The sequence below is a fragment of the Montipora capricornis genome, unplaced genomic scaffold (genome assembly GCF_036669925.1).
Source record: "Montipora capricornis isolate CH-2021 unplaced genomic scaffold, ASM3666992v2 scaffold_506, whole genome shotgun sequence".
Classification (NCBI taxonomy): domain Eukaryota; kingdom Metazoa; phylum Cnidaria; class Anthozoa; order Scleractinia; family Acroporidae; genus Montipora; species Montipora capricornis.
The window spans coordinates 297,501-305,744 of NW_027180246.1; positions in this window are offsets into that span (position 1 = coordinate 297,501).

Sequence of the window (8,244 nt, forward strand, 5' to 3'; positions counted from 1 at the left end):
CATGCTTTCGACACGAACATCTCAGCATGTTGCATCCACTTTTACAGTTACATCTCTCTCTGCTGCAGGAGATAGATCCGTCATTACTGGAGTTGACCGTCTTGTAGCTTCCATCCCCATCCCTCTACATCTACTTCTTTTCCTTTCCATTGCTGAATTTGACAGAAGACACGAAAGCTGTGATATTGGCCGCAGAAGACGGGGGCGGAAGGTTGTTCGGCTCGACGTTGGTTCGCTTTGTTGCTAGTTCTTCCTGATAACGTAGGTATCGAAGGTCATCTAGACGGTGCCCTGGCTTTCCATTTAAAAGCGAGACAAGAGCATTCTCTCTTGCATTCTCGATGCTTTCCTTTGTTGCACTGCCGTCTTGGTATACCTTGGCATGCTCCATCAGTGAACTGAGGGGAGGTCACAAACGATTCCGTAGACAGGAGAAGTTGGGTAACAGTTGGATGTAGAACAGGTAGCGGCAATCAGGCTCCGAGTGAAAGAGGAGAAGGACCATTAGGTCGGTATCATCTCCTTTAAGAATGGTAGCTCTTGTCCTAGCGGATTCGACTGCTGCCTTCACAATAAGCAGGTCACCATTACCATTTGCATGTCGCGTCTCACAGCGGTTCTCAAGCAGACAACTGCTTAGCATGTCAAGGAACCGCTGCTTGTTCTTTATATTCGACAGAATCATGTATTTCTTCATGTTGATAGTTCATTTCATGGGTGAACGACACAGTGGGCGCAATCTTGCCTGATTACCTCCTCCATCAAACACGATGATCGCCCTACCAAACTTCTTTGTCACGTAATTAGAGTAGCGATTTAAGACTTCTTTGTAAGTCGCCGATCCTGGAGAGGGCCAAACTACCCTGTGTAGGAGTGCTTCACCGTCTAAAGCATACTACAAATCCGTCTCATTCCAAGCGCTTTCAATTCAGGTCTGGGAAGAAAGCTCCAACCAGATGGCATTGGCCAAAGCTGGCTTGTTGGGTTTTAGAAGAATCAAAGACGAATCAAATAGAGAAGCTGGGTAAGTACAAAGTTCGTAGCGAAACACGGCTGGGAGATCTTCGCTTTGGTTTGAGGTCAAAATGAAGCGCTGAAATAATAACTGCGGGTCAACCTACACATGTTCATTGTTAATCTGGAGGTCATATTTCGTAGCTAGAGTAACCGCTCGGTTACTATTTTTGTCCTCGTGTCCTCAGTCATAGAAGAAAGCACCTTTTCTCCCACTTTCTTGGCCTTGTCCGCATTAATTAACAGAACAATCGCGGTGAACACCTTTCATGATATTTCGCAGGTGCAGGACAGGTGAAAAGGGATTGTGATCTTCAAGAGCATAGAGTATCCTAATGGTGTCCTTGTTGTCACGCTTTTTTCTCGCATTGGTCATGTCCTTATCATGCTAGCTGCAGCTGTACGGTTTACGCCTGTAAATTCTTGCATTGCACGACTGATTTCAGCCGCTGTTGTTCCGTCATACCTCGGCCTGGTCAAACCACCGCTGGTTTTCAAATTCTGCATTAGCACCTGTTCGATGATGAGGTCTGTGGAGAGGCCTGCCATTACCTATCACTCCTTCTCACTACGTGCAGTCCACACATAAAACTACGACACACTTCTAGCTATAGCTAGTGTATCAGTCGATCATACGAAACTATCGCTTTACGAGAATGGTTTTGCTGTTTTCATTCAATATTCACACACATTGAAACTTGCAAGAGCTAATTGTCATTTGCATAATATATGTGGCAAAAAACACACTGGAATAATCGCGTCGTTGCTACACACAAATAATGAAAAATCACCAAGATAGCCAGATTTCCTTGACTTTACATAGGCGATTCAGAACTGGAAATTAATGGATTGTATTTCCTCGAAAGAAATTAGCTATACGCGTCACTTATTGCAGATTACAGTGCTCTTAAAAATTCCTTAAAAATAGTACATCATAGAATAAATAAAGGTATTTTGACAATTATTTTAAGATCATAATCGTATCGGCTTTTAATCAGTAAAGAGTTTTACAAGCGCTCATCGAAAGCAAACAACAGTAAATAATTTCACGCTTCCAAATTACTTTACAATTTTTTTAATCACTTTCATTTATTTTGCCTGATCCACCAACGTTTCCGTAATAAATCCTCGCGAAAATCAAGGCAGATCTAAATGTTCTTTGCCCAGCCTCCTTTCCATTCCGCAAAATTTCGCCTATATAAATATTCCCGATTTTTAACATGTGTGTCCTCCCACTAGGACTTTGATATGTTATAGAGGGATGTTTTCTGAAGGTAAGTAGTTGCAACTAGTGGGAAGCTGACCCCTATTTTTCCATTGATTGACTGGATTAGAAAGAGCAAAAAATCAAAGGTTCACAAATTTACTGAGTATAGGTAATCACATGATTTGGACTGCAATTTGGAATAAACGAGCACGAGTAAATTTTTTTAAAGAGACCAGAATTGCACGATCCCGTCTACGCAGTGCTTATTCATTCCAAATTGCACGAGAAAAATCATGTGATTACTCATTATACATGAAAAAATACGAGATGGTGAAGTAGAAGTAACGCGCGCATATCACGGAATCGGGGAAAAATTGCGCAATAAATTGCGCCATCCATGGGACGCGCTTGATTTGGAAACAAAATACTTGATTGGTTCTGACCAAACCCTATTGTTTATTAGCCAATCATAATCCAGAATTTTGTTGTGTAATTTGCACTGGTATTACACTTTTGGCACAGTGTTACACAGGAACTGCACTGCCCTCAGCCAATCAGAATCAAAAGATTTTTTTCATGTATTTTATTAAATCACTAAAATGCTAGTTCTTGGCAACATTTATATCTGAAAGTTAGGAAGCAATTAGTCGAATTGACAACCCCCCAGTACCAGTCGGATACCTTCAGTACCATTCAGCTTCAGGAACTTCATATGAGCTCAACCTACACTTTTCCACGGATAAAAAATGATTTGTGAATCCGTATCTTCTAAACTTCAGAATATGCCATACTGTACTCTTAATTACCTGATGCGGTAATTAAATTTAATTCTAATTTTTCGGCCTGGAGAAAATAAGACCATAGCTAATAGTCTTCCACACCTTCGCGTCTTCCACGCCGTAAACTAAGGGCGCGTTCGATTGACCCTATTCCGAAAAAAGAATACTTGGAGTGATGACTTAAAACGGTTTGTCTGGCTTTTTGAGGCAACAAGGATAATAAAGATATGTTTAAAATAGCATTTAGGCAGGTGTTTCTCAATTTTATTGTGAATCTCCTTAAAAACGAAGGATTTCTGTTATTCCATGTATTCCTATTCGGAGAATACGATCAATCGAACGCAGCCTAAGAGCCAAGAGGTTAGAACAGACATCAGCAAGTTTTGGGTTTTTGGGAGTTCAGACATCATTGCACAATAAAAAATACAACACAAGGAAAAATGATCACAAACTATAAGTACTTTAAAGTTCGTCTCGCTTCCAAATTTTCGCAAGACTCAATTTTGCCCTCGATTTAGTGGATGGGACGTCTCCAAAGATGAGCTGTTTAATTAACAACAACTTGGTTCCGAGTTCTTTTCAGCAAATGCTCAATCTCGTACCCAGAGCCCTCGGGCTTTTTGGCCAGCGGGTGAGCGCCCGGAGAGACTCTGGGATAATCGATTTGAACTATATTTTTGATTGGCCGAATGCGTAGCAATGGCAGTCCGACAGGAAGTCGGTAAGTAATTCGGAAGCCCCAGAATTTGGAGGGACATTCAAAATCTAAAACTAGTTTCAGTGCTGTTTGATTTTTTTTACCTCAGAAATATATAACTCACAAAAATAATAAAACGACGAGGTTTGAACTATGTCTTATACCGCACGGGAATTTTCTCACGCTGCTAAAAAGTGATTACTGTTGCTGTTGCAAAAGTACCGTGGGAAACATTACATCAGTCTCTTTGAGGCGAAATCCGTGGAATAAGGTCTTGTCGAAGCCATTCAGAATTACGGAAACATCAAATTGTAGAAGAAGAGGACATTTGAGCCGTTTCCACAAAAAATTTGTCGATCGTGTTGCTTGCACGATGGCATTCTCATTGCATTCTGAACGATGGAATGTACGCTGAAACACCAAAAATACACTCACCGAAAGTGTCAGAGGTTTCATCTTCACTTGCTCTTACAGCAAGCCAATGATCATTTCTCCAGTTTCTTTGTGTGTAAGGCTAAAATTCTTGTTTCTCGAACACTTTCAACCCGCCATTTCTACTGTTAACGGTTTTCTCTTTTCTGCTTCCGTTTAAACTCAAGCATACGTCATAAGACCGGAACCCATGTTTTCTGGGAAAATGGAGTCGATTATCCCAGAGTCTCTCCGGGCGCTCACCCGCTGGCCAAAAAGCCCGAAGACTCTGGGTACGAGATTGGCAAATGGTGTTTTCGATCTTTTCAAGTACGTTTATTTCATATAGCAAAAAGTCCAGTCACGAGGCCAAAATATCGAAAATGCCGATCATCAGTTTTTCTGTTTTTCTGAAATCCAAAGGAAACGTTTTCTATAAGAAAGTATTTTGCTAAGGCGCGCCAATTCCAAAGAATACACACAGAGAACGACATTACTTGATTTGCATCCTAATTACGGTAAATATCTGTTCGGAAGGACGGTTGGCTAGACTTTTCGAATATTCGAACTCAGACTTTCGAGGCACCCTACGACTTTGGACATTTTTCTGAACACATTGCACATTTCGTAGGTATTTTGGAAACGTAGTAAAGGGTCGGAAGAGTGCTTAGAAATTTCGAAATTGAAATGAGGAACGCTTAATTTTACTGATTTGAGTAAGAGTTAACCAAATAGCAGAAAGAACTGAAAATTTATTTCGTCTATCACGTTCGCCAAGGTTTGTTTGAGAATCTTATTTTAAGCAAACATCCCCTTAAATTTTCTTATCAGACCTGCCTCGATTCCCAGAACTTTCGTACAAGGCAAATTTTTCTGCAGACCTGAAGTTCTCCAGAACATGCGAGGAGATAAATATTTTGTAGCTAGCGAACCTACAAACTCACTAAAAAAGCATTCAAGTATTGTGGAAACCATTTTAAGGAATTCTGACAAATGTTCAGACATTCCGTCGTTGGGTACCCTGAAATGCTAGTGGCATTCAGTTAGTGATAAATAAAAGAAAAAGTCATCAAGAGTGTCCTAAATAATGAATTACTTTATTGCCTTTCTGCGGATTACTAGAAAGTCGTGCAAACCTGCAAAAGAGATTTTATCGAATATTGTGGAAATTTAATTACTCTTTCATGTTAAGTAAATGTTCCCTTATGTTCAATGAATATTTTTCAGTCGCATCTCAGCAAAACAAAGAAACCATTTACGTGTATGTAAACTCGAAAAATTTTGCGCTATCTCAGCTGCTTTCCTACACAAACCTTACTAATACTAATGACGCTACTTGGGATATTCATCTTCATTGCTAACTCGACGATTAAGTTCGATTGGGTCGAACCTCAATCAGCTCTCGAGATGTCTTTTTTTACCACTGTAATTTGCTTTGAGTTAGTGCTCTACGCGTTGTTCGTCAATCAGCCCGTTGCTTTGTCGGGAAATACTGCAGCCAATCTAAAGACAGCAACTCAGCATTGTAACAACATTTACTTTTACGCTGGATCATCGACTGAAAAGATCGAAGCTATACTGAAAGGAATGAAGAAGCAACTCACTCAAATACAAAGTGATATCCACATTCTGAAAGGCGCTAACAACACTGTTAAAGGTATGGGTTTGCTCGCCGTGATCGTGAGTTTAACTTTTAAGGAAATTAAATGCTAATGCACGGAAAAAACCGTAAAATGAGTGATGAGTTAACTAGTCGCCCAACCTTAGCTGCTGCGGGAAGCAAATTCCCGAGCCGAAGAAATTCGTAACTGCGGAAAGTCAAGCGAGTGGAAGAAAACGGGGCCCCGTGCAGGAGTTAAGTTGCCTAAAAACCTTTTTTTGTTGGAGCGTCCAGTTTCACTGGGGACAGTTTTTGAGCGAACCTAGGTGTTGTTAACCCTTTCACCGCCGAGGGCTTCCCCATTGACGTGTAAAATCATATGGCGTTAGACAGAGTAAAATCTATAAGTGTCAATTTGCATTTTTGGCGATGAAAGGGTTAATTGTAAGTGACACGCAAAGAACCGTTTGTCTTGCCCGTTTTCGGTCAATTTTCTACAACACGTTCAATCAATCTTTTGTTGATTAAACGTGTTGTAGTAAATGGGCCAAAAACGGGACAGTGGAGTTGGTGTTAGAACACGGCTTAGAACACGTTGTTGGAGGTATTTCTTTTTCTTACAGTTTTAATAAAATTTTCAATCCCTTCTTAAGTATTCAAACAGTGAGAAGGAACTGTGCTGAGCTGTACAAATGTGGTGAAAAGATCAGTGGTGTTTACACAATTGATCCTGATGGTTCAGGGGCCTTCGATGTGTTTTGTGACCAGACAACAGCCGGTGGGGGGTGGACAGTGTTCCAAAAGAGACTGGACGGATCGGTTGACTTTTACCGCAACTGGTCTGACTATAAACAAGGCTTTGGCAAGCTAAATGGCGAGTTTTGGCTGGGACTGGACAAGATGCATCGTCTGACCAAACTGGTGAAGAATACGCTTCGAGTTGATTTGGAAGACACAGACGGCAAAACTGCCCATGCTGCCTATGACATGTTTGCAGTGACCAGTGAGAAGGCCAAATACCAGTTGAGCCTTGGAACCTACTCAGGTGTGTAATTTTCAACACTCGTCTTTCGCAATCAAGATTCTACGATACTGTTACGAAAAATAGCATTGCGTGACAAGCGTTACTGTCTAGAAGCTTCGCGAGAGTTCGTAGTTTGTTTATTTTTAGGTTCGTGCGTAAGCGTTTCTAAATCGGTGTGTTTTGTAATCTTTCTATAATTAGATTCATTACTAATTTAGAAAGTTCTAGAAGTTTATTGTCAGAGTATATAAGTAGACGAGTCCAAGCGGAGTGTTTTTCTAACTAGTTTTTCACAAGCGAAGAGAGTTGGCGTTGGCCGTGTTTATTCAAGTGTGACAGAAGCTGTGTTTATTCAAGTTGGCGGAGGCCGTGTAAGTTTATTGAGTGCGTGTTATTTAGAGTTTTACTTCGTGGAAACTACGTTCATTTTTGGAATAAATCTTCTTGTTGTTGTTCCGACAACCCTGCGTTCAGTTTAGTTTGCAAGCTACCTTTCCTCAAAACATTCGAACTCGTAACATTGGGGGCCTGTCCGGAGAGGAATTCATTTGTTTGCCGACTACAGAAACCAGGAAAGGATCACAACTTGGAAGGAAGTAGCTGCGCTGTGGAAAAAAGTTGTAGCGAGTGAAAGAGCCGTGGAACTTTAGTGCTGTGAAAATGGAGAAATTTATTCAGCTTGGCGAAAAGTTTGGTCTGGAAGGAGAAAAGCTGCTTGAATTTGTGAGGGAAGAGGAAGAAAAAGAAGAAAAACGCAGACAATTAGAACAAGAAAGAAGGAGGGAAGAGGAAGAAAAAAGAAGGGAAGAGGAAGAAAAACAAGAAAAACGAAGACAATTGGAGGAAGAAAGAGAAGAAAAAAGGAGGCGGTTTGAAGAAGAAAAGGAAGAGAAACGTCGATTACTTGAAGAAGATAAAAGAAGAGAAGACGAAGAGAGAGAAACCAGGCGACAAGAACGCGAACTAAGAAAATTGGAGATGGAAGCCGAGCTGTTGAAACAGAAAGAGGCTATTGAAGCGGCAAAAAGAGAACATGAGCTGGAAATTGCACGTTTGGCTGTGGAGAGTGCTGACGGGCGTCCTGAAGTGAGAGAGGATCGGGCTAAGGCACCTAAACTCCCCTCGTTTGTTGATGGTAAAGACGATTTGGACGCGTATTTGCAGAGGTTCGAGAGATTTGCGGAGACAGCTAAGTGGAAAAAAGATGGATGGGCATCGAAGCTCAGTGCTCTGTTGTCTGGACGGGCACTAGAAGTGTATTCGCGTCTATCGGAGGACGCAGCTAAGGATTATGACAGGGTAAAGATCGCGTTAATGAAGAGATATGACCTTACCGAAGACGGCTATCGTCGAAAATTTAGAGCATCCAAACCAGAAGTTGACGAAAGTCCGGAGCAGTTTATTGTGCGACTGGACAGATACCTGTTACGTTGGCTAGAGCTTTCGGATACTGCGCGAACCTTCGATGGTCTTAAGGACTTGATCGTGAAAGAACAATTTATTGACTCTTGC